This window comes from Microcebus murinus, chromosome 1, assembly GCF_040939455.1.
Source record: "Microcebus murinus isolate Inina chromosome 1, M.murinus_Inina_mat1.0, whole genome shotgun sequence".
NCBI classification, from domain to species: domain Eukaryota; kingdom Metazoa; phylum Chordata; class Mammalia; order Primates; family Cheirogaleidae; genus Microcebus; species Microcebus murinus.
In genome coordinates, this window is record NC_134104.1 from 81203191 (window position 1) to 81230524 (window position 27334).

General features: G+C 35.6%; 2 long non-coding RNA genes across 3 annotated transcripts in view; one reads left to right on the forward strand and one right to left on the reverse strand.

Moving 5' to 3' along the window:
* Positions 1-15646, reverse strand: part of LOC142871376 (uncharacterized) — a 123875-nt gene extending 108229 nt beyond the window's left edge. The window contains exons 1-2 of one of the 2 annotated variants that reach the window (XR_012919627.1): positions 15257-15646; positions 15073-15141 (exon numbers count right to left, since the gene is read on the reverse strand). This is a non-coding gene — a long non-coding RNA (uncharacterized LOC142871376). Of the gene's footprint in view, positions 1-15072; positions 15146-15256 lie in introns of both variants that reach the window. The other variant, XR_012919626.1, reaches the window with a different exon arrangement.
* LOC105855801 (uncharacterized) overlaps positions 7338-27334 on the forward strand; it is a 201180-nt gene continuing 181183 nt past the window's right edge. The window contains exon 1 of the long non-coding RNA XR_012919631.1: positions 7338-7423. This is a non-coding gene — a long non-coding RNA (uncharacterized LOC105855801). The remainder of the gene's footprint in view (positions 7424-27334) is intronic.

Below are 27334 nucleotides of genomic sequence, written 5' to 3' on the forward strand. Positions count from 1 at the left end.
TGAAAACAGTAAAAGCAGTATTTCACCTCTTTTTTTAACAGTGGTTCTAAAATCAATAAGTTAAATCCAGCTCCTGCTGTCCTCCTGTAAGTGCCTAAGCCTTAAGTATTACACTCTTTCAATGTGTATTTTTCTTATATGTCTGTGTTTCAGTAATATTAAACATTTGAATTAATGTACATGTTCTCAAAGGTTTCATATGTTCCCATACCTGGGCAGGGATTCTACACACTGTTTAATTTCAACACTATCAAATAAAAGCAGTTTAATGTGCTATTTGTGCATCAAAGTCTTTCTTACTTGGTCAACAGAGGTCTGTTACTTCAGTACACACCATTCCTCCCCTTAGAATACAAAGGCATAGACACGTTACAGTGAAGAGTGCTTTACAACACACAGAAGGCTAATGGCTTCTGAAATAGGTGATTATCAGAGCCCCGTAGAGCAAGATGAGGGTCTGGCTGGTAATAAATAACCTCGCAATATGAATTATTCTATTTCCACAGCCTTAAGAAAAACGTATGTTTCATTGTGGATCAGAAAGATCTGGAAAATGCTGTCTTTTTGGAAATAATAGAGAGCTACTAAAACTAATCAGTCTGCCAGCAGGGATTTATTGAGCACCTACTAAGGGCCTAAGGCACAAAGGTAAATCCTGCAATGCTAAGCTTGTAACAAATAATTTTTGTGTGTGGGATTTCCTTTTGGAAACCAGTAAACAGCAACCCTCACATGCCAGGCTTTAAAGAGGCTAGATTTTTAATTATTAAATTTGCTCATGGATTATTGTTATTTTTGAGGTTAAGGTACAAATGGATGACCTACCATGCAAGATGAAACAAGAAACTTATTGCAGATGGCATGGAAGTAAATGATGTGTAGATATTGGAGAAAAATAAAAAAATGAAAGAGTTTGACAAGATACCAAATTAAGCAGCTGTTAGATCTGTTCAGTTCTTTCATTATCCATATTTCTCTTTATTTCTTAAAAATGAACAGGGCACTTTCAAAAAGAACACATAGGAGAAGAGAGCCTCTAACAGTTTGCTTCATGTTGTCAATTAACAAAAGTTAGGCGTAGTCCACACCTAACGGATGCAGTGCAGACTGTCTGGGGGATAGGCATGCTTGTCCGGTGGTGCAAAGGCAATTTATGTAACTAAAGCATTTGTACCTCTGTAATACTCTGAAATTAAAAAAAAGTTAGGTGTAATAACAGCAAACAAACAGCCTCTCTGCCACCAGATGCCAATGATGACAGAGAGCTCCAAGAGAGGCAGGCAATTGGGAACTAGTGAAGTGAGGACAGCTTAGAGGTGTGGGGGCTGACAGGGGCTGCCAGCTGAATAGGACCCACTCACCATGAAATGTTAATGTGTCAATAAACGGGAAAAGCATGAATGAACCACAAAGAAACTGAAAATGACTCAGCTGGTTGGAGATGGAATGTGGGCTCTTTGCCAACGTAAGGTGTTCAAGGGCACACGCCCAAACACCTGGGGGGTGGGAAGGCTGCTCCCTGATTTTAGAAAGAGAAAATAATTTAAGGAAAGAAGACAAGCGATCTTTTCTTCAGAAATAAACTTCCTCTTTTTTCTTCTTCTTTCCTTCCTTCCAACCAACAAACACTTTCTGAGCTCCTACTTTTGCCAGGCCAGACTGGGTTAGGAATGGAGAAGGAAGAGAGGGAGCGTGGAAGATAAAAAAGATAAATGAGACACAGCCCTTCTTTCAAAGTTCCTGTCCTACAGGAAGGACAGATGTAGGGAGCTTGTAGAAGACAGTGAAATAAGTGCAAAAGAGGGGAGGGGGCAAGCTATGGGGGTAGTGCAGTGGAAAATTACGTAGGGGCTATGGGAGATCAGAAAAGGTTTTCAGAGATGTGGTAGCACTCATGTCTCTCTTGAAAATGGGTAAGCAGAGATGGAGGGAGAGGAATTTCTTTTTTTTTTTTTTGAGACAGAGTCTCACTTTGTCTCCCAGCCTAGAGTGAGTGCCGTGGCGTCAGCCTAGCTCACAGCAACCTCAAACTCCTGGGCTCAAGTGATCCTGCTGCCTCAGCCTCCCGAGTAGCTGGGACTACAGGCATGCACCACCATGCCCAGCTAATTTTTTTTCTTTATATATTAGTTGGCCAATTAATTTCTTTCTATTTATAGTAGAGACAGGGTCTCGCTCTTGCTCAGGCTGGTTTCGAACTCCTGACCTTGAGCAATCCACCCGCCTCAGCCTCCCAGAAAGCTAGGATTACAGGCGTGAGCCACTGTGCCTGGCGGCGAGAGGGAGAGGAATTTCAGTTGGAGATGACCTTCTCTTACCCTACTATCATCTATAACTTCCTCTTTTTCAAATCAGGGTTATATTAGGAAAGGCAAATAGACAAGACGAGCAAGCCTGTGTATATGTGACAATGGTAATTGTGTATGTGTAGGGGGAGAAGCATGAGGGGAAAGATTGGGTGGGAAGGGGATTTTTCTGGAATTTATAACACTTTCTCCTCATATCTCAAACTTTTGCCTTCTCCAGGTTAGTATTTTTTAAGCACATTCTTTTGTTTCTAACTGACTGTTAGAATCATATCTGGGTCCTGTTTGGTTGGAAAATGTGGTCTTCCAGGAGCTTTTTTTTTTTTATGTTAGATGGCTTTGTCATTTTTTCCAATGTTAAGGCCCTATTCTAACTTATAGCTTGATGATTCCTGTGGATTGTATAATATTTATCCATGCATTCAATTATTTCTTTACTAATATATCTTTTCCTTTTCTCATTAAATATATACATACTTACTAGTTGACTATTATTCCACTAGGCATAGTTTATTCCTTCCTTTCTTCTATAATAGTTTGGAAATTATACCCTTTCTAACATGAAACATGAACATTATTCTAAATGCACTAAAAGATCAGACTTAAGTGTATGGTTGTATCCTATACACTGCTGAACATCAAAACCAATTTTGTTCTTTTTTTTGGGACAGAATCTCACTCTGTTTCCCCTGCTAGAGTGCTGTGGCATCAGCCTAGCTCACAGCAACCTCAAGCTCCTGGGCTTAAGCAATCCTCCTTGCCTCAGCCTCCTAAGTAGCTGGGACTACAGGCATGTGCCACCATGCCCGGCTAATTTTTTCTATATATTTTTAGTTGGGCAATTAATTTCTTTCTATTTTTAGTAGAGACAGTGTCTGGCTCTTGCTCAGGCTGGTTTCAAACTCCTGACCTTGAGCGATCAGCGCCCCTCCCCCCTCTCAGAGAGTTAGGATTACAGGCGTGAGCCACTGTGCCCTAATTTTGTTCTTGACAGACATATTGGTCAGTGGGATCATGTATACTTGTCTGTTTAGTTCTTAAGCAGTTTTCAAAGAAAGACTATAGACCAGAAGCCTAGTTAAGGTAACCACAATAGGCTTATCATTATTGAAGAAGAATTTCAGACTGGGATGAGTCAAAAGTTTCCTGCATACAATATCAGCCTTGTTTACTAGATAAACAAAATCTAAGTTTTCACATCTCTTTGGAGGCTAAGAAAGGAAAAGTAACTATTACGCATGAATATTAATTCATTCAATGGATTCTTTTTTTAAGTACTCTGCTAGGGACAAGGGATACAAAAATGATTAAAACATGAGCCTTGCCCTTAAGGAACTTCTTCCCTCAAGAAGAAGATGAGCTATATAATTAAATCAATTATTATAATATAGTCATGATAAGATATAAAAGTGTAGCAAGCAATGAGAACACAAAGGAGGTATATCTAAATTAGATTGGGATAGTGGGTAAGAGGATAAAATGCCAGAACTGAGTTTTTAGGGACAAGAATTTAATTAGCTGAAGTAGGGGGCCAAGGGAAGGTGATGCATAAAATGGCATGCTGAGCTTGGGAATGTCATTTCATGAACTTGCAAGGAACTGGCTCACTATAAAAAAGGGTGGTATGGGGGTGGTTAGAGTATCCCTTACATAGACCAGCCTCTCTCTGGTGTCTTTGGTTCCTTGACTCATTTTCTTTTTCCTAATTCCTTTTCTTTCACTCCAGGTTTCTGGACAGAGCCAAATATAATAGAAAGTCTAGTGGTCATGTCAGAATTTGAAAGCTGCTGGTCTAGAGTGTATGTGCTGATGGGGTTTGTTAAATGGGCATTCATGCTAATGACCTAGGTGAGAGCACAGAGAAACAGTATTGGGTGAGATCATAATATATTTGTATGTGTCTCACCAAGATGTTGACATCTATGGAAATAATTTCTTTCTCTATGCCAATGTTTTCGTTTAACTGAATTTAGAGCCTTGAATAGGCAGCTTGTCACAAAGATCTCAAAATGTTTCTTACATGAAGAACATCAGGAAAGGAACCAAGACAACTCTTAGCAAGAAGACTGATTTGAGGATTAGCTCCAGTATATTGAATGTTAAAGGTGTTTATTAGAAACGTCCACTTCTTTTATAAATTTTCTGCCTAGATAACTCCCACTCATCTTTCAGGTATCAGCTCAAATACTATATATATATATATTTTTTTTTTTTTCTGAGAAGCTTTGCCTGATCTTCTTTATTAGATCATGTCACTCTGTTATTAATATATGCTTTTTTTGTACCTTGCACTTTTCCTTTGTTGCACTTAATATGATTCAGTTAAATACTGATTTATGTAATTAATGGTTTCACATCAGTTCCTTTAACTAGAATATTAGCTTCACAAGGGCAGGAACCCAAGATTATGCAGTAATATCTACCATTCCTAGCTGCATTCCTCTTATATAGTAGGTGGTCAATAAACAGTTTTTATCTCAATTTTAGTGAAACTCAAATGCAACAAATTGAAATGGACCAGAGCTGCTAAGTAAAACCAGATGTAACATCTAAGACTAACTGGAACCCCCAGAAGTCTCTTAAATCTGATGCTGGCTCCTAGGAGAATTCAAATGATGAGACAAGGTTGCCTTCTCTTAATGCTTTTAGTTGATTTCCTTACACTAGTTTGGCTTAGAATGAATCCAAAATTTTCCCATTCATCTGTGTCAGAGCATCTTTATTATTGCAACTTGCTTTCCTCTGGCCAAAGCTTCCTTCACTATTGAGTTCCAACTGTGCTAGTTACTGTGCCAAACACTTGGGACAAAAATATGAAAAGGCATGGACCTGACCTCAGGAGAGCAGTAGGCTGCCACCTGAGTGGCAAGACTGGAGAAGGCTTCACCTGTCTCCAGGAAACCCTTGCCTCTAATTATACCACAAGAGCTTCACCCTTTCAGCTCAAAGGATTTGGCACCTGTTATGACACATGTCACCCTGGAAATCATAACTTTTTTTACTTGTCATCAACCACAGTTACTGTCATAGGAATGAAGTATCTGAGAGTAGGTGTTGACCCAGAGGATAGAAGGACAGGGAATAAGCATGTTAGGAGCATAAGAGGAAGAGGAAAAAGGAGTGTCAGGAAGTTGAGAAAGGGGTAAAGATGAAAAAGCTAGAATAGTGGGTAGCACGTAACAGACACAAAGCAATGCTTGATGAATAAATAAAAGATAAACTGCTTTCTTCAAATTGGTTGAGGGTTGGTTCTACCTTAGGCTGCTTTCTTAGATAACTAGCAATTTCTGGTTGAGAAAACGTTTACAAAATATGAAACAGATGGCTGCAGCTGTTTGGGGTTGAGGCCAAATCCCAATTACACTATCACACTCTAGGACTTTACAGGGAGAACATACCAAATGTTTTTTTTTTTTTTCCTTTTTCTTTTCTATCACCATTAATTCAAGAGGATTTCCATTTTCAGAAATGTCATAAGAAGGAGTCATACCATGTTTTCAAAGGTTCCATGTAAGCTTGAGCTTAGATGCATATGCTGGGTTCTTTTAGCGATTGTAACTTTTGTTTTTAATCAAAGAAACTCTAATAGTTTCAAATTGGTCATGAGAACTAGTGGTGATGTTTCAAAAGAGGACAAATGCCATCCTGATATCTGAACGCTAAGGTTCTTTTCTATGTGTGTGAGTATAAAGCTTGCCTACACATACTAGCAAAGAACACAATTAGCATACTAATTTGATTCTCTATCTAAAGAATGGAAGATTCTTTTGACACAGACAGCTGTCCGTGAATAGCAAGGGTGACCCTTGGTCAGTTTTCCATCTGTCTTAGAGTAAAAAGTCCAGACTTAGCCCCGCATTAGCTGTATGACCTTGGGCAGCTTTTTATGTTACTGTTTCTCAATATCATCATCTGTAAAATGGGGACACATCTGATACCTGCCTCATAGCATTGTGGTATAGATTAAGGTAGTGCCTTACTCACAATAGACACTCTTAATATTTTTAAACTCTTGTCTGAATCTGCCTATTCTTGGAAAAATTGTAGTAGGCCTAGGACTCTTTACTTCTACCTGCATGTAAAGAGAGAGGGATAGAGAGAAGTTTTACTAAGTCAGTAGCTCTGTGGGACTAAGTTTGCCCTGAAGAGCTAGAATCCTGCAGCTATAGAGAAGTCACAGTTTCCTTTTTGCTCTTGGCTCCCAGGATTGTAAGTCTCCACAGGGCAGACACACAAAAACAGGGTGTGATAGCTCTCTGAATGTCTTAGACCCATCTCTAGTGGTCACTGGAAGCTCTCAAAATACCAGGTTGACAAATTGCAATTATAATTGCATGACTACAATTTCCTAATATCTTCCTATACTGATTTCCCCTTCTCCCACTCTGTTCCCTTCCTTAGATTAGTGGTTCTCAACCTTGGCTGCACTTTGAAATCACCCGTGGAGCTTTAAAAAAATACTCTTACCTGGATCCCATCCCTGGAAATTCTAATTTAACTTGTTTGGGGCATAGTCTAAGTATTGAGCTTTTTAAAAGCTCTCAGAAAATCATTGCATTTTGAACACTAAAAATTTCAAAAGTAGTTTTTAATGTAAACATCTAAGGATCTCTTACTGTGTAGTAGCTCTGCCAAGTGGTTGCCAATTTCACTAAATGGATATTTTTCAACCCCCATTTCATGAAATTGGTGTGCCATGATCAGTTATGATTGAGATATGTTGCAAGAAATGTGAAATAATAAGTTCTAGAGTTTTCAGACAACATATTCAAGAATTAATTACAGCAAATTCAAGGTTATCCATTGCTTTCACTCACAACCCAATACACTGTCTTGAATGGGAGAACATGGTGGAGTTATAATTACTATGGGGACTGCTATTTGACATGAATGTCCCTGTGGGAACAAAGCTTGAGGTTTTGCAAAAAACCAACCTCCCAAGTCAAAGAAGTTTCTTACTGGGCCTCAAGTTCGCAGCAGTGCATACTAATGGGGGGTGGAAGGGAGAGCTGGACAAAGGGCCCTCTCTATGTTCTGGTGCTCAGTCTCATTTTTGGGGACAGAGAGAATCTTGTTTTCTTATATTGGAGAAGGAAGCTTGTTTACAAAGTCACACCGTAAGTTATCTCTGAACTGAAAATGGAAAAAAAAAGTCTTAAGTAATTCTATGAATCTTTGCTCATCACTAAAAATAGGTTATGAATTTGTTGAGGGTAAATATAAAATTGTTAGAAAAAATAAGATCAGAAGTATTATATATATGTGGGGAAGAAGGGTGCTCCTGATATATGGGGTACTTGTGATCTGACCAGCAATTTTAATGTCTTGTGCTAACGATGAAGAAATGGATACTTCATTTAGTTCTTCATTTGCTAACTGAATTTGTTAGTTGCACGAAAAGAGGAATTACTGGTTAGGTAATTTAGCCCAACACTGATTTTTTTCAAAGTTCCCGAAGAAGAAAATGAGGCTTGTAGATGAGGCTCGTAGGAGAGAGTAGGGGGTAGGGAGAAATATGGTAAGCATTTAATAAAGGGCTATTGGTAGGTAATTGTCAGGGTGGTGATGATGATATTAATAAATTTCCCTGAGAATGTTTTCAAAGCAGTAATGTGCAGAAGGGGACATGCTACCTTGCTTTTTAAGAACACTGAACTATTCTGAATATTATTTATGACTTTTTGTGCTTAGAGTAATTTTTTCCTAGTAAGAAATTTTGAATGCAAAATAAAGAGGGATTTATAAAGAACTTACTATGCTCAAATTGAAATCACCTGAATGCTGTATTTAATTCTGCTACTAATTTTCCTTATTTAAAACAAATTACTGTTCTATGCTTATACTATGTGTCAAGTTTTATTTCAACATTTCGACTTATTAGTAATATATGTGGAGTCCTTTGAGTTAAATGGGTTAAGATCTTATCTTCTTATTTTATAGTATAATGGATCAAATTAAGCAAAAACACTTGAAACATATAAACATATAGTTTGTGGATTAGATTCTTCATTTTCATATGGCAAGTGACGTGAAAGGCCACATTCAGACTTCAAGTCAACGTGTGATGGAGTCCTATTTACTATCTATTACTACCAATACTATTAGTAATGAGTTTCAGAAAATTCATGAGTGATGGCCTAAGAATGCTTACTAAGAGAAAATCAGGACTGTTTTGGGATACTTCCTTAACCTTTCAAAGCAGACAACTATCTTGACTTCCCATAATACACTTCACTGGGCTGTTTCCTGAGACAGAATTCTGTAAAGGCAAGTCTGACACATATGGCATTTGTTGCACTGCTGATGGTGAAACACTATATTTTCTTTTTTCTCCATCTATTGCTCCTTATTTTACACTGCTATTTATTTTACATTGCTTTTTATTTTACACTGACCCTAGCCTACAGTATATGAACTCTCAGTTTTTCCATTCTGCAGATAATTTCTGGCTCTGTGGTTTTAGATCCATTACTTTCGACTGAGCTTTTATGTCACTAGAGACAGCTTTGCATTTTAATAAAGTTTCCAATCCTCCAGGGCCCTCTCCCCTGAAACAGCTCCAGCTCCCCAGGGCTGCTGAAGAGTTGAGCAGAGAGAGTAGAAGCTTTTGTGGACAGTGATGCTGATGGCAGATAACTCCAGCTGTCATTACAAGATCATCCAGATAAGGGGGAACAATCAAGTAGGGGCTTACAGTCCACTTGAGTTTTTCTGATTGTAAAACCAGCCATTTTTCAATTTAAATAATTTAAGGATTCCAGCTTCTCTATACTCTAAGGCTCATTTAGCCTCTTATTAGCTAACTGTTTCTCCAGTTCAAGAGGTGGAAGGGAAGAGTGCAGATTTTTTGTTATTGTTAATTCACAGCAGTGGGTAGTGGTGTGTAAATAAAAAATAAGCCAAACAAATTTGATGAGAAGAGAGAATAGGAATCCATACAAATAATCATAATTGATTTTAAAAAGTTAATTAAAAGGATTAAAAAGAGACAAGTACTGTATGGCCTAGCATATATCAATAGGCAAATGACAGAGAGAAGAACAAATTAGAAAATTGATTCCCAGCTAACTAAAAGAAGGAAACTGACTAACATAGCTCTTAATGTTAACTTGAAAGTCCCAAATTCTCTTCTAAGCCCTTTTCTACCCAGTATTCTGACAATGATCTTATCTCACATTGTTCCTGTTGAAGGAAATGCTGGGAGGAGCAAGAGGGAAAGAGCAAAACAAAGTTTCAGTATCCCAGAGGATTCAGCTCAGGCCTGATTCACAGAGCTTTGCCTGTGACACATCCAGGACAGCAAATGCAGCTAAGAAACCATAATTGGTATAAGGTCTTCCTTGTTTTTCTCTTATAAGCCTGTTTTTCTTTTTCTTTTAAATTTTGCAGTCTTTCCTGCTCCCTTAATCTCTGTGATCAGTCACCTACAATATTTATTTTCAAGTGGTATATACAGGGTTAGCACCTAAGTTACTCCCTTCCATATAAGAAAGCAGGACATTAGAGAACTGTCCAACAGGAAGAAAAGGCTCTTCTTCAACCTTTCAAGAGTTTCTTTGGGCAGGGCCATGTTTATATTTTCATGGAGGTGTTCTAAGGATGGGAAGGATGTTGTATAATCATGCTATGCTCATGAGCCTGTCTTTTCCATTGCTTAGGAGACATGTTCTGCTCACATGAAGACACAGATTTCCCAGCATGAAGGTCAGAGCCTGAGAGAGAAGGCTGGACAGGTAGTCAGAGAAAATATGTCCTGACAGAGGTAGGACCCATAGTTACCACCAAGAGTTGAATCTGATTGAGAGGTACTCTTTGAATGATGAGAGAAACAATGATCACCTGCAGACTCTGGACCAAACAAGGTCTTCTACTGATACTTGAAAGGAATATTCTTATATGGAAGGTAACATCAATAGCTAAGGAGTCACAAGAAGAGGAGAGACAAGGAAAAGGTGTGTTTTCTTTTTTCCTTCCTCTTTTCCTCCCTTCCTCCTCCCTTTTTCCTCTCCTTTCCTTCCTATCCCCTCCCTTCTAAACTATAGAAGCCCATCTTTGGATTGCTAGAGAACTATCATAGACCTAACTGCTGATGCACAAGTAGATCTCAAGGAAATATTATGGACTATCTCTATTCAAAGACCAGATTCTAAACTTCTCGATTGGTTATCTGCTTTTTTCCCCCTTCCTCTCTTCTTTCATTTTATTTTATTTTATTTTTTTTTCTTTTTCTGCTGTAATGTCTTGAACTTCTTTCATTTTAGAATTAGGAAAAACAAAACAAACATAGCCAGATAAGTTATGAGTATTAGAAACAACTAGTATCGCTTGTGTTCCCTGTATTTCTTCCTTCTTTTTTTCCTTTATTTTCCTCCCTCCCTCCCTTCCTTTCATCTTTCTTCATCTTTCCTTCCTTCTCTCCATACCTTCATTTGTTCTTTCCCTCCCTCCCTCCCTTCCTTCTTTCACACTAGTGCACTTGCTGTGACTTCTTTCCAGGACTGTAAATTCTGTAAGGTCAGGGGTTCTGACTGATTTACTCGTTACTGTATTCCCAGCACTTAGCACCAAGCCTAAATATTTGTGGAGTGATTGAATTAATGAGATTTACTATCCACAAGATAAAGGAAAGTACTGGTAACCACAGAGCCAGTTAATATAAATAACATAAACATTCCTTTACAGGTCTTTTTTTTTTTATTATTATTATTTGCAAAGGTTTGATTACAGGAGAATTTCCTGAAGTGTGTTCAACAAAATATTAGCTTTGAAGAATAAAAATAGATATTTTGCAAAAAATGGTAGGGAGAACCTATGGAAAAATTGTTTGGGATATTCTATATTATACAAAGTTCAAAGAGATCTTTATGATTTCTTGGAGTTTTTCAAGTCCTAATTTTCATTGTGAATTTCCTAGAGAAGGACATAAATTATTTGACCATTTTACCTGGCATAGCTTGTGAGAATAGTAGTCTATAAAACATATTTTGGGAAAATTAGCATCTCAATTCAGCTTTATTTCCTTTCATCTACTTTCTTTTGGATTTTAGTACTAATTGATTTTTTCCCACTGTGAAAAATACCCTTAGCACTATTGAACTGTACTCTTAAATAGGTAAGCTGGTACATTTTATTTTTTAACCACAATTAAAATTTTTATTTAAAAAAACCTCCAAAATATTACTTACTATGAAATAAGAGGAATCAATGTTTACCTAATGACCACAATAGTGCATTCAGAATAATGGTATTACCAAATAAAGAGTTGATTTTGGTCTACAATATGTGGGTTGCATTTACCATGTAGATACTATATCCTTAGTAAGTACTCTGATTTTGTACATAGTGCTACGAATCTCTTAGTGCATGCTTTTAGCAATATAGTGTAGGATACCTACACATAAAGACCAAGTGTAGGGAAAGTCTATTGTAGTTTAGCAGAGTGAGTCTGGTACTAAGAGACAAGAAAATGAGTTACAAAAGTGACATTGTCACTGACTCAGTGTGCAACTTTGCGTAAACCCTGCTTTCCTTTTCTATAAGATGGCCTCAGTTGGTAATTTTTCACCTTTCCTCTCCAGCAAGGGGTTTTCATAAGTAAATCTTACATGGAACTCCAATATACACAGCAGATAACAACAGAGGTACCCTGGTCTCAAGGGGGCAGAAGGCCACTTGACCTCCCTTCCCCCACAATCCTGAATGTCTCCTAAGAACTCAGGGGGACACAGTTTGAAAACCACAGGGCTTCATAATCTGTAGGGTTTTTTTCCAAGTCTTACTCCTACTTTTAGGAGTAAGACTGAAACAGAAAAAAAAATGTTTTCGTCCATATTAAAGCCTGTGAACCCCAGTAATTTTATATAGACCCACACAGCATTTAGCTATTAAAGAATATAGAGCACTGCCATATGACATGTGGCAAGCACCTTTTGAATTTCAATACATATTTTAGACTAAAAAATAAAATAAGAAAAATATTATCAGAGTGTACTCTTCCCTCAGTCACTTTATGGATACATTTCAACACATAAACTTGATGGCAAGTTAAAATTGAATGTAAATATTATTCCTAAAGAGTTGCCCATTTATATAGTTTTCTAAGACCCTCTTAGTTTTTAAATGGGAAAGGTTTTACTAAAACCAAAAAGTGTTAATTACATAAATATGCGCATTCTTTTCAATGCATTACACTATATTATGGTTAATATACAATAGAGAAATAAATGCAAAACCATTTCAACAGAAATGCTGCTTCTTGAACAGCCTTTAAAATTATGACATGTTTACTGGGAAAATGCATTACTTATGACAGGGTTACAAAAGCAGTATTAACCTTCTTGAAATTTAATAGCAAAGTCAGACATGTAAAAATCAGTACCAGACATGGTAACGTAACTACTTTTGTTAAGATTGTACATAGAATAAAGCAGATATTTAAAGCTACATTAAGATGTGGGTAAATAAAGGGTCCTCTAGAAGATTTACAACACATGTGCATCACTACTAAAATCATGATGCAGATTGTTCTAAAGATAGTATTCTTGGAAATGAAAAACCTTTTGCCTTCTTTTGCTTCTCTTAGTTTGAGCACTGCTGCTTTTGTGATCTTGTACAGGGTCTCAGACATTAAATTTGTCCTTAAAGCAAATTTAAGAAAATAAGATAGATGTGTCTATCTTTTGGGGGCAGGCATCTGTTACATAGACAAGTTACCAAACCCTTTTATTGTGTCTGATATATGACTCAGGAGTCATTGTAATCTAGAATCAAAGAGGATGTTTGCTTCTGTAAAATACACACACACACACACATACATATAGAATTTCCCAAAAATAGCTTTAATAATAAACCAAGAACTCCAAAGTAGTGGTTAAAAATGTATGATGAAATATATACTGTATAATTGCACTTACCATCAAATGTAAGTTTGATTTACAAAATAATTTTGAAACTAAAATTTATTTTGTTGCTATTGTTTTATTATAGGACCAATTACTTGCTTAGTCATGTAATGTTGATGTTTAAAAGGGATTCACAATTTTAAAATGTTTCATTGCTTTGAAACTCTAAAATATTTTATTAAAATTTCTTATGGACTTTTTTCCTTATTTTAGAGAATTCTAGCTTGAGATATATTTTTAAAAAAATAAAGGTCAAAAGTCAGAAAGGATAATAGCTGATGGTTTTGATAATGCTAATTATATACTACTGAGAATAAAAGTAGAAAGGGAAATATGAATACTAAAGAAAGATAAACATCCCAATGCTGGATTAAAAAAAAATGAAAAAACCCTTAAAATGTCTTTGTACGTCATTGTCATAATTCAAAGACATAATGAAGCCTGAATTAAAAAATGTCAGTTTCTGTGAGTGTTGATAACTTGGTTCTTTGTTGGGCAAGTCAAAATGTGTCTGTTTGATAGGCAAAAATGACACAGTAAAAATGGGAGAAGTTGGATCTAAAAAAAGAAACACACACACACACACACACACACACACACACACACACACACACACGACTTTAAAAAAAGGCCTGTAATGTATTTGAAGGAGAAGACCTGTAGGGTAGGAGGCAATATCTTTAGGAAGTCACCAAGCAGCACTAAAAGGCAATGTCCATGGCCAATCAAAACGATTTCTGTGACTGCTGGGGCTCTTGCATCTCTGTCTTTACACTAGACTGGAAACCCTTTGTACTAATTACCAGACTGTACCAGATTTTCTGGTTCAGTTCAATCCTATAATTGACTGACAGTGATGGGCAAGGAAGGGGAAAAATTCAGGCTCACCACTGCAAGCAGAGGGTCAGAAATGGTTTCACAGAGAGCTAGTCACAGCCTGGCACTAAAAGCAGGGTTAAGCAAGCATCATCAGCAAGTTCTTCTAATTCCCAGGTTAAAAAGGAAGTTAGAAAGAAAAAAACAACAATCTATGGCTGCTCTCATCTTACAGATCAATTCTTAGCATGCAACCATTTTACATAAAATGAATGGAGAATAGCTTCAAGTTAAATGGTAATTTTAAATGTCATTGCTTTTTATTTTGCTTTTGGGAGTAGATGTAGGTTTGTCTCCAAAACTCACATAGGGTCATCTTGCTGAAGTTAAATAGACTTTTGTTCTATTTTCAGAAACTAGGAAAAACAGTGCTGCTATTTATTCCTAGGGCTCAAAAATCATTAACGTGTAAGGCATACTTAGCCTAGGATATTAGTTGCATAATCAAAATTAAGCATTTGAAAGCACTTTACATCAAAATTCTCACATCCTTTGCTTATTTGTAATTCACTAATTTGGATTCACTGTGTATCCCTAGCAGTTAATAAAATTATTTTCCATGGCTCTATACTTTTTAAAATAAAAATTTGAATAATAATTTACATGAACCTAGAGTTAATGCATTAAAAAATATAGAACACATTGAGTACTGCATCAAAGACTGAGTCGGCTGACTACCATTTGTTATTTACTTAGAACTGTTCTCCACCCACTTTATTTCTAACCAAAAGAGCAACCCTAGCTTTAGCTACACCAAACATTAAAAACACAGGTGCCAGAATCAGAGTCAAAATGAGAACTCAGGCCATTTGGTAGGCAAGTGAGAATTATGTACTATCATGTTGAGGTCAATTGACTTGAAATTTAATCACAGTTTAAGCCCCTTTTCTTTCCAGGCTAAAGAGTAAGCAACACCTGTGCCAGCAGCAGCTCACATTGCAGTTGACATAGCAGCCAGTTCAATTTTTAGTTACAAGTCAATTACTTACTGGAATAGAAAGAGAACATTTCATTCATTCCATGGGTGGCCACTTTCCCGAAGAAACCTGTCAGGCTTTCTTTCTCCAAAAGAAGAAAAGAGAAAAAAAGTGAAAGTTAAAAATGAGTGATATGCTGCAAAGTTTTAGAGCTAGGCCGGCACACTACAGCAGAGAAGTTGTGCAAATAGCTTACCTTCCAAATACTGAACAGAGCTGTCTTGTGAGGCCTACCCCAGCTGATAAGTCCTGGGACTTTCCTCATCAGAGTATCAAAATTGGGTGAAATTATAATGGGTGATCTACACCTGAGAAGAGGGACCAGCTGATGTATGAAAGGGAAGAGCAAATGAGTAAAATGTCTTCCCCCCAGCTACAGTCAGCTCTTGTGCAAGGGGAGTTTCAAATGCTCTGGCTATAGACTTTTGTCCAAAGCTGTGGTTCTTTTTTTCTTTTCTTTTTTTCTTTTCTTTCTTTCTTTTCTGTCTTTCTTTCTTTCTTTTTTTTTTTTTTAGTGAAGCTAGATTAGTTCATACAAAACTCAACAATACAGCACTGAAACCCATTGTTGATATTCAACATTTTTCACATAGCGGAACAGAATAGACAATACGGTCTCTAGGAAACCATGGGCTGGATTACAAACTGATGATATCTCATCCTTCTGGGGGCCTGTAATCCTTTTTATTACCTACCACAGTAAAAAAAAAAATCACTGCGTGTGTGGGGAACTCTCTCAGAATAAATCAATAACATTGCCATTCTTAGAAAAATAGGATAAATTAAAATGAAATCTTTCTTACAGCACTAAGTCCCAAAGTGCCATTTGCCTTTTATGCAAGTTAATGATTTTTAAACTTTTTCTTATCTTAACCTTTCTGTGAGCTTCCATAAGATTAAAAAAATTAAATTATATGTAGATATTTGCTTAAAAACAATATTTAAAATTAACTTGGATTTTCTACTCCTTATGATAAATGCTTGGAAAGTTATTTATTTCAAAGTGCCCAAGATTGGAACTAAGGCATGAGTTCAAAGTAATTTTCATTAATTTGTTTTAAAATACATGTGTTAGATTATTAGTAAACTGTATTTATTCCTCCATTAAGAGCACATTGAAATTCAAGGATGTGGGGGCTTATGTACCTGACGTCTAGCTAGTGTAATAAATAGTTGCCACTTTTTAACCTCATGTCTTCTAAATTTTTCATTTCTTCAATGCATTTCCTGATTATGCATAACTGCAAAGCCATTCTTTACGAGGAAGTTATGCCTACTAACCTTTTCGAAAATCTGGTCCAATCCCTTTTAAAAATGCAATCCAGTTCCCAGACTTTTCTTAAGCCTCCAAATGGTCTAGGTAGCCACAGAAGGATTGTTCCTACCAGTTTCTTTTCATCACTTCTGCAATTGACCAATTGACAACTGATTGATGGTTATCTTTTCACTTCAACAATGAAAGAAATTACCATCACTATAGCTATGTACAGTAAATGCCTCCAGAGTAAATTACATGATTCTAAAATTCTCCTTAGCTCACTTAGTAAAACATCAACACAAAAAAGTTTCTTTTTTGCGCCTCCTTTCCTGTACCACAGATTTGGCCTTTCCTGTCAGCTGCAAAAAAAGAACTTGACAGCTTCTTTAAAAAGAGGAATATAAAGGAACTTGAATAAAGGATGGCACTGGGCCTGTCTCAAGCAAGTGGCCATTCTTTGCACTTGGAAAAAAAATTAGGCATGTGAGCATAGATAAGCTCTGTAAGAATACTCTAAAGACTATTCCTCATGACCTTGAGATTTTCCTGCCTTCCTTCACCATTCCTGCACACTAGAGTAACAACCTAGATTCTGAACATGGAGTAGTCAAGTTATTTTGACTAGGTGTTCTTATTGAAAAGAAAACATCCTTAAATGTTTTAACTTCTTTTCTGCCTGAGCACTGCAAAGACTCCCTTGCTCTTTCGAACAGTGCTCAGGCAAATGCTGTTAGGAAAGTGTCACATTGATCCATTATGATATGTTGATGAACAAGAGCTTTACATTCTACCCCCACATCTAAATTACTGTAAATGTGTATTTTATTCTCCAATGAAAGCTCTGAATCTTGTCAAGGAAGGGTATTCAAACATTTTGTTTTCTCCTTGTGCAATTAAAGTCATTTTTTTTTTTTCTGGTGAAGTAAATAAGCTGCTATGAAAGATTGGATCGACTTACTCTTTTATCCTCCACACTCCCCCCATTTCAAGATCATATTTTTAAAATGGAAAAAAAAAAAACCCACATCCACAAATAGTGACACGTGATTTCTCACTATTTCCCTTAATGTTTCAGATCCATAAAATTTGTTCTATTGAATATCGAAAGATAAACTGAACTATAGTTTTATTGTCTAGAATGACTTGGCACTATTGAACTTTCTCCACTCCTCCAATATTATTAGGAAAAAGGTACATAACAATAAAAGAAAGTGTACTCTGTTCTTATTCACTACCAGTTCCATCTAGGATGGGCTAGTTTTCTGATATTTCTGGCCTCAGTTATTTAATCAAATAGTATGTTTTTATTAAATATGAACTTTATGTCCTTCATCATGGTAGGCTCTATAGAATGCTTAAGAAATATGAGTTGAGATTCTGCCCAGCAGAAGTGGACAGTTCATTTGGGGAAACAAGATATATAGTAGGAAATAGCTACTGAATGAAACATAGCATACATACTATATACATACATATGCATAAAGCACTATATAGTGTCACGTGATCTTGACATATACCAAATAAGTTTTGTTCGCTTAAAAAAATGATTCATGTCACCACTGTTACATTTGTTAGTGATATTGTTATTCAAATATCCTAGATGACATTTATGAAATATCACATTCATATCTATGGTTGATCTCTAAAGACACTTGTCACACCCATATTAATGAAATTGATTCAAGATGCTCTTGTCTGTCATCTTTACCCACAACATCATTTCTGAGGTAACCTTCCTCTAACTCTGCTTTCATCATGTTGTATATACTTTCGTTCCAGAATCTATAATAATTTTTTGTTTTTATTTATGTATTTTATTTTAGCTTTTTGCATAAAGTCTAAAATTTTCTGCTCAATTCCCAGGGCTCTGCAAAATATAGTTACACAGTAGCACCTCTTCAACCTACTTCCCTTCTTTCCCATCAGCTAGCTTACTTTTTATGAATAGTATTTCTTACTATGACACACATATGGCTTAGATGCACACCAGGACATTCCATCTTTTATCCTCATCCTATCTATTCAAAGTCCAAATAAACCACAGTTGACTTATGAAGCTTTGCCTACAGTAGTTCATGTAGATCTATTTCTTCATATCTTTTTCATTTATTATTGACTTTGATGCACATTTGGCTCAGTTCGAATGTAACCCCGATTACAAGATTTCCTTATCAACTGAGATAAAATGAATCTAATCTCTTCTTCCACTATACTCCATAGTTCTTGACAGATATCTTTATTTGACATACATTATCTTGGATTATCCTTGCATATTACTTTCCCCAGGTAGAAGTTAAGCCTCTTGAGGAAAGGAACTGTTGCGTATGTATCTTGTGTCTTTTTATGTCCACCTATTGGCATATAGATGCTCAAAACATAATTATTCAATAAAGATATAGTCCTTGCCCCTGAGAAACTCTCATTTCAGGGATAAGTTTATATTAGTTGTGAGATTAAGGTAGTAGCCCAATAGCTAAATACAAAGGATTGGCAGTTGGAAAGATCAAGTGGTTCTTTTAAAAAGCAAGTTAAAATTTTAATATAAGTATTTAAATGTTTGCATAATGAAGACTGTCTCAAAGCCAATCACTTGGAAGGTGGAAATATCCCATAGAAACATAGCTGCATTTTTAGGCCAGTCCAAAATATGGCTTTTTATCCATAATCTAGTTCAGCAGTGATAACAGCCATTGATGGAACATTTGGTAGTTCAAGTACTGTAATAGGTACTTTATATAAATTATTTCATTTGGTTTTCAAGATGAGGTAGGTATTATCATTGCCATTTTACAAATAGGAAACTTGGATTTAGAGGGGTTAACTGAGTTGCTCAAGGATACATAGGCAGTAAATGGTAGAGCTGGGATTGGAGCTCAGTTCCCTCTGGCTCTACAACTCCTCTGCTTTACATTACTCAAAACTGACCCCAAAGGTACAGATCACTTTAATCCTCAGTGAATGATTCTGAGGAGTCTATTTACGATAATATTGGTGGGGAGAAGAAGGAAAAGAGTTTTCTATCCATTTCTTCATCACACAACCAATCTGGGGTACTGCAGTTAAAAATGATTCTTTGTATATTCCGATTTCTTTTTCTTCATGTATGTCCTACTGACTTAGATACCCTCCTCAATCTTTCAGGTTTCCAGTGTCCCGGTTTCTAAAAATCTTTTCTGTGGATTTCTACTTAGACCTTCAAAGGCTAGTCACCTACAGAGAAGCTATCATAAGGAGGGGAGAAGTATACCTGTTTTAAGAAGTAAAGGAAGAAGCCTTTAGGAGACTGTATTTGTTAAAGAGGGAGGAGAAGGAGCTATCATGAGAACAAAGGCAGGAGTAGAAAAAGTGATAGGACTCAGAGTTGCCTTAGGAGTGGAAAAAGAAAGGAAAGAGGGAAGTATTCATACAAGAGAATGGTTTGTGAAGGTAGATGATGAGTAAGAAATAGGTCATGTCTGATAGCATCCAATTTCTTGTGAAGTAGGAGTAAGATTATTTACTAAAGCTTATTATTATTATTTTGGATAAGTGATGGCAGTAGGTAGAGATGCATAGAGATTAGCAAGACGAAAAAACTGGAATGAGAAAAATGCATTTCTCTACGACCTGGCACTGGCTACCTCTTCTTATTTTCAAGTTTCTCTTTTGCATACTGCCATAATGTTAGCTCGCTTCTGCTTGACATAGCTTTCTTGATTTTTTGGTGGCTCTTTTTCTACGTGCTCCGTAACAAGTCATGTCCCCAGAGCTCGTTTACTCTGAGCCTTCTTCTCTTTTCAGCCTCCACTTTCTCCCTGGCCCCACTTCCGTGGCTTTATCAATTTGGTTATCAATTTCATAGCCAGACTTAATCTTCTCTTAAAACTAGAGAACTTAACTGTTCACTGGACATTTTAGTACCTCAGTTCGCTAGGTGTAAAATCAAACTCTTCATCCACTTTATTGTAGACCAATCCAAACATTCTCCTCTGTCTGTGGCATGCTTGTCTACCTTTAACAGCTTTACTGTTAATACTTTGGTTTCCAAAGCAAGAAGCCATTAATGATCTGATCTCTTCTTATTCATCAATCCTAATAACTATTATCTAATTTTTTAAGAAATTTCTTTTAAAAATTAAAAAATCTATTTATTCCTCAAATATTGCATCTTTCTCTTCTTATTCTTATTCCAAAATTTATCCTCCATCATCTCCCATAATAAATCTTCTTGAAAATCTCTTTGGTTTTAATATTTCCCTTTCTTTAATCCAGCCTCCATTTCATGACAGGAGACGTCATTCTAAAATGCAGATCTCTTTCTGCCTCTCACTTGTCATGTGTTTTACAGCTATGATTTCATAGTGCTCTGAGGAAATTAGCGTTCCCTAGAGGTGTTTTAAGGACTCCAAAATACAATTATAAATCTGATTATGAAAATGCATTTATATCATTGATCAAAGTCTATTACTGCATCGTACATGATGCATTTGCCAACGGAGAGATGTACAGATGCTCCTTGACTTCTGATGAGGATGTATCTTGATAAACCCATCATAAGTTAAAAATATTGTAAGTCAAAAATGCTTCTAATACACCGAGCCTACAGAATATTATAGCTTAGCCTAGCCTAAATGTGCTGAGAACACTTACATTAGCCTACAGTTGGGCAAAATCATTTGGCAACACAGTAGCTGTAGAGTATTGGTTGTTTACTCTGGTGATCCCATGGCTGACTGGGAGCTGGGGCTCACTGCTGCTGCCCAGAATCTCATACTGCATATTTCCAGCCCAGGAAAAGATGAAAATTCCAAATTCAAAATACGGTTTTTACTGAATGTGTATGCTTTTTCACTATCATAAAGTTGAAAAATTTTAAGTCAAATCATCATAATAATGGGAATTGTATACTAAGTCACTGGGTAAATAGACTGTTAGCAAAATATAGTTGATACCATTATTTTACAACACATCCAGAGAAAAATCCAAAAATATGTGTTCAGGATGCTTGAAGAATAAGTGTGAAGGCATAAAAACTTTCCAAACCAACTGGACCAAAGTCCAATATTGTCAGTTCCTCTATTTTGTATGTCTTTGCATGCAAAAAGAGAGATGTATTATAAATAAAATATATAACACATCCATTACATAAGAAAGTGCTTAGATCAGCTTTGATATATCAAATCAAGTGGGAAGAATGTGGAAAGATGTATTTGTATTTTTGGCATAAAAACAATGGTAGGGAAAATAGCAGTAGTAGTGATTTTTATAAAACTTATTACTGAAAATATGTTTGAGGAGCCATCTAATTTACATAGACAAGCATTTAGTCCTTAAGAAAATGCTGTTTTCTTTTCAAAACAGTTGTAGTTTATTCTTTGCAAATCAACAAATTTTTTAAAGGCATAGTCTTTACATAAGACTATTCAGTTATTTTTCACACATTTTTAAAAAACATCAACTGCTTATTTTGTACACTAGATGATATAGTCTGGACTTTTTGGTAACTGAAATTTGCTGGCCGTCTCCCAACAAGGTATTGATATGAATATTTCAAATGAGCAATAATTCACACTTAGTTAGACCTTTTTCAACCATATAATAATTGTTCCAGCTTTCATATCTTTCTGATAATTTTTCATGAGCTGAAAAAGCCCAGTTTGATAATGTTTACAGTAGATGAAATGCTAGAGAGGAAAGAGCACAATGTTGAAACTCAATATATAAAATGAAATAAATGGGAGTCTTTACAAATTTAAATATCTGGCCCTATTATGACTTGTTAGGCTCAATATTTCTTACAATATCTCCCCTCTCTCACCCTGTATTCTAGTTTTTCTTTTACTTTAAGAAGATACTTCTACATGCTTAAGGTCATACCTCTGTGATGGTATTCATGGTGTGTGTGTGTATTTTCCAAGTAGTAATTAAAATTACTAGTAATTAAACCTAGGTTTGAATAACAACTCTTCCACTTATTAACTGTGTATCTCCAAGATTAAACTCTGGATGAGTTAGTTTTCTCATGTATAGAAGAGAATAATATTAATAATAGCTTCCTCCTTTAGTTGTCAGGAGGAAAATTAGATAACATATCTGAAACACTTAGCCTGGCATACAACGAACTTTAATTTTCAATTAGTTATTGTTGTTGCTGCGGTTGTTACCTACTCCTACTTCAAAAGCCAGCTCAAACAACTACCTCCCTACTCAAAGTAACAGGAATGGAATTTGGATTAGGTGGTGATGGGGAGACATAATCCAGATGGGGTTACATAGCATGTGCATCCAAAGGACAGAGAATGATTGAGAAGAGGTTTTACATGTCTTTAGGCAGTTTAGTTAATCCCTTTAAATTTGATTTCATCATCTATACAATGAGGTTAATATTAACAAATTTCTACCTGGTTGTTTTCTGGAAAAAATAAGGTAGTCCACGTAAAAGCTCCTGCACTTAGTAGGAAATCTATTCCTCTCCTGCTGTCAGCCAAACCATCTGCTTCTCTTTCTTCTACCTTTCTCTGCTTGAACTCTAGTTTGAGGCTCCTTCCTTAGACTGTGGCTACATTTAATTTCCATGCAAAGTTGGCAGGGAGTTGCCATAACTGAATTGCTTTTCCCTTATCAGGGTGGACATTTGTACTGAAAACAAACCCCATCTCTCAGTAGAATGAAAAATAAACTGGCATTATAATCATCATCATCATCATTTTTTTTGAAACATTCACTCTAATGGTTCTGTAGATGTTTGAAAAAGTCATCTTCTTTTTACTCACTTTATTGCTTTTATTATTTTCCTCTTTGAAGCATATTAGACAATTAAAACAAGTTGTATTTCAGCTTTTTAAATATTTTGATTAAGATTTTATGTTCAGTAGCCAGTGGTATGTAATTTTGGAAAAATGATACCAATTTTAATTAATTTTCATAGGTTTGTTAATTAAAACAATTAAGAGGTAGATGTTCCCCATTGGAAAAATAATTGGAGAATCTCTTGGGAACATTATCTTTGAGGTTTCACACAGACACAAATGGTGTAAATTTGTATTAAAAATAGCTAGAAATCCAAAAGAAGTAATTATAACATTAAACCAAAGTTGGGTCTGCATTTATCTTTTTTAAAAATAGGAGACAGTGTTTTACTTGAGCTTCTGGAAGCTGTCTCTGCATGGCAGTAATAACAATTAGGAATAGTACCAGACTATTTTTTTTCAATAACAGCATTATATGTAAACTTTAAACTTTGGAGATAAATGTTGACAACACAAAGTATTGAGAGGTGAGAACATGAGGAAAACAAACACTCTGAGAAAGGTTGAGAAAATAGTAGAAGAAATATCTAATGTAAATTAAACTACTCTCTGCCAATAGGATGCAGTCTTTGAAATAAAAGAGTTTCCAATGTTTTTGAAGTCACAGAACCTTTAGAATCAAGCATATTTTTGAGAAACTTAACACAGGACATAATCTTTGACAGTGGTAGAACCACAGAGTGAATATGAAAAGAAAAAGGAACAACATACAGAAATACTCAAGTAGTCAAGCACAGGGGTTAAATGTAAGAACTCTGAAGTCATACCAAGTTTTAATCCTCACTTCACTGCTAAAATAGGCTAACAGGACCTATCCCAAAGGATTGTTGTAAGGATTAAATGAGTTAATATATGTAAATCACTTAGAACAATGCTCTATCCAAAATAAATGTTAATTTTTTAATAATTATCCTCATTTGCATTTAAAATATGAAAAAAATAGTAATTTCCTCAAGACAGCCCAAAGCAATCTCCACTGTTGTAATTTACCCAGATAATCTTGCAGAGGCTTAGAGTCTTTGGAAAACAGTGCTTTAAAACCACAGTATGAACCTGAGCAACAAAGTGAGACCCCATCTCTACAAAAAAAAAAAAAAAATTAAAAAATTAGCCAGGTGTAGTGGGGCACGCCTGTAGTTCCAACTATTCAGGAGGCTGAGGAAGGATCGCTTGAGCCCAGAAGTGGGATGTTAATAGTGGGCTATGAATGCACCACTGTTCTCCAGCCTGGTGAGAGACCAAGACCCTGTCTTAAAAACAAAACAAAACAAAAAAAAACAATAAAATCTCAGTATGTTTATCAGAAGCCTTGAAAGTGTTAATATCTTTTGATTCTGCTATTTCACTTTAAGGAATATACCCTGAGGAAATCATAAAAATAAAAATAATTGTGTATAAAGATATTCACTACAGTATTATTTAAAATGAAAATTTGGAAATTCTGAATGTCAAAAAAGATTAATAAATAGTGAATTATTTAAATAGACAATAGTGGTTTTATAATATGGAATATTATACAATGGTTAAAAATGTTGTCCTCTGGCTATTTTTCACAATGAATGTTAATTATATGCAAAAATGCTGGTGGTGGAGGTAAGTGAAATCAGCAAAATATATAACTGTATTTGTAGTATGATCTTGACTCTTTAAAAATATGCCCAGAACATACCTTTGAAAAGTGTACTAATAAATTGATGGATTATTTCAGAGGGTTAGCACATGGCCCAGCAAACTTTTTCTGTAAAGGACCAGATGGTAAATATTTTAGGCTTTGTGGGCCATGTATTCTCTGTTACAACTACATAACTCTGCTACTGTGGTGTGGAAAGCAGCCATCGGTAGCAATAAACAAAGGGCTGTGGCTATGTTCCAGTAAAATTTGATTTATAAAAAAAGGTGGTTAACCTGTTGGTTATAATTTACCAAACCCTATGTTAAATGTATAGGTGCAATTATTTTCTTTTTTATAGGTTTCTGTATTTTCTAAAGATTATTCAGTGAGAAAAGCATGAATTATTTTCATAATTTGAAACTAAAACACTAAGTACTATAAAAAATAAAATACTCTTTGCTATAAAAAATAGGAAACACCATCGATAGTTATAAAATGGCTGTGGCAGACTTTCTAACTTAAAAATGTACATCAGGTGCTGTGGTCTGAGTGTTTGTGTCTCCTCCGAATTCGTGTGTTAAAACCTAACTCCCAAAGTGATGATATTAAGAGGCCAGACCTTTTGGGAAGTGATTAGATTATAAGCTGGAGCCCTCATGAATGAGATTAGTGCCCTTATAAAAGAGCACTAGATAGCTGCCTTGCCCTTTTCCCCCATGTGAGGATAAAACGAGATGGTGCCACCCTTGAAGTAGGAAATGGGCCCTCACCAAACATCCAATCTGCAGGTGCCTTGATCTTGGACTTTCCAGCCTCAGAACCACGAGAAATAAATGTGTTATTTATAAGCTACTAAGTTTACAGTGTTTTGCTCTAGCAGCCCAAATAGCCCTTTAAGACATCAGGTCATGTCAAAATGACATGCTCATAAAGAAAAGCCTTTAGTGGCTCTGTATCACACTTAAAAGTCCAAATTATGTCATCTAGCCTGTAATGTGCCAAAGATGTGGCCTCTGATTCTATCTCAGAACTCATTTCCTACCACTCTCTCCCTTGATCATTTGTTCCAGCCATATTTGCATTGACATTGGGCACCGAGATTGAGATTTAATTTAGACTTGGCCAAAACATATAGTGGTATCATTAGCTCCTCATTTTGTAATGCAAAGACTTGCCTACAAATTCAACGGTCTTGGAAATAACATTTAAAAAATTATGATTGTTTGAATTTGTAAAAAAAAAAAACACAAAAAATAAGAACTAGGTACATGTATTGTGTACATAAAATACCCTGGACTTTAATTCAGTTTTCTGTATTTTTCATCCAGATATTCATTATTAGAAAAGCACAGCCCATGGCAACAGGATACAAATCCAGACTATTGCAGATAGAAGAATCTTGATAGAGCAAAATCCTGAGCAACTGCAAGAAACCAATTAAAACATCAAATAGCCTCAAATTTTATTATTGAATTTAGAAAGGATAAAATTTTATAAAGAGCAACAGATAATTTATTTTTCTTCTCTCTTTTATTTTATTTTATTTTATTTTATTTTAATCTTTTATTTTTATTTTAATTTATTTTTCTTCCCCCTTTGTGTCTCCTACTCTGTAAATCTACTCTTGATCTTAGAGTCATCACTACACAATGTATTTATCAATGTATTTATCAAACTTTTTGATTTTTGCCAAGCAGATAAAAAGGGAATGATTTTATGGTTTTAAATTTGGTTTCTTTTATTATGAGAGTTTAAGCACATTTTTTATATGTTTAAAAGCCATTTATGCTTCCTAGTCTGTTACCTGTGTTCATGACCTTTGTTTTTCTACTGTCCTTTAGTTGAAATTTATTTTAGTATGTTGCAGGGACTTTTGATATGATGCGGAAGAAATTACTTTTTGTCCATAATATGTGTTGTAACTTTTCTATTTTGTCTTTTAACTGCTTTTATTATTTGCTTGTTCATTTTTCCTGTGAATAAATTTTAAATTTTTCTATGGTGAAATTGGTGGGTTTTGTTAAGTCTTTTGAAGTTTATATCATGCTTTGAAAGACCTTCCCTACTCCAAGATTGTGAAACAAATTAAGAAACAAAAATAAGTCTCCAGTGTTTTTTTCCCCCCAAGTAATTTTATAATTTATTTTTCCCTGTTAAATCTTTGCTTCATCTGAGATTTGTTTCTACCAAGTGATGGGGAAAAGTACACACCACATTTCCCCGCTAATTTAGTGAGGCGAGACCTTGAAATTGCAGAATGATGCAACCTGGTTTCTTTAAGCTATCAAGTACTTAACACTCAAAACCTTGTGAAATATTTCAACAAAATAACTCTTATACAAATAATGTTAACATAGGGCAATATGTTTTCAACAAGTCATTTATGTCAGTACTTTCTGGACTTTAATCATCCAAATACTATCTTAATAAGTGTTGACATTTCCACATGAACTCCTATACTATTAATCACTTAATACTTTTATTTTAATTGTCCTCTGTGGGCCAGGTGGGGGCTCACACCTGTAATCCTAGCTCTCTGGGAGGCCGAGGCCAGTGGATTGCTCAAGGTCAGGAGTTCGAGACCAGCCTGAGCAAGAACAAGGCCACGTCTCCACT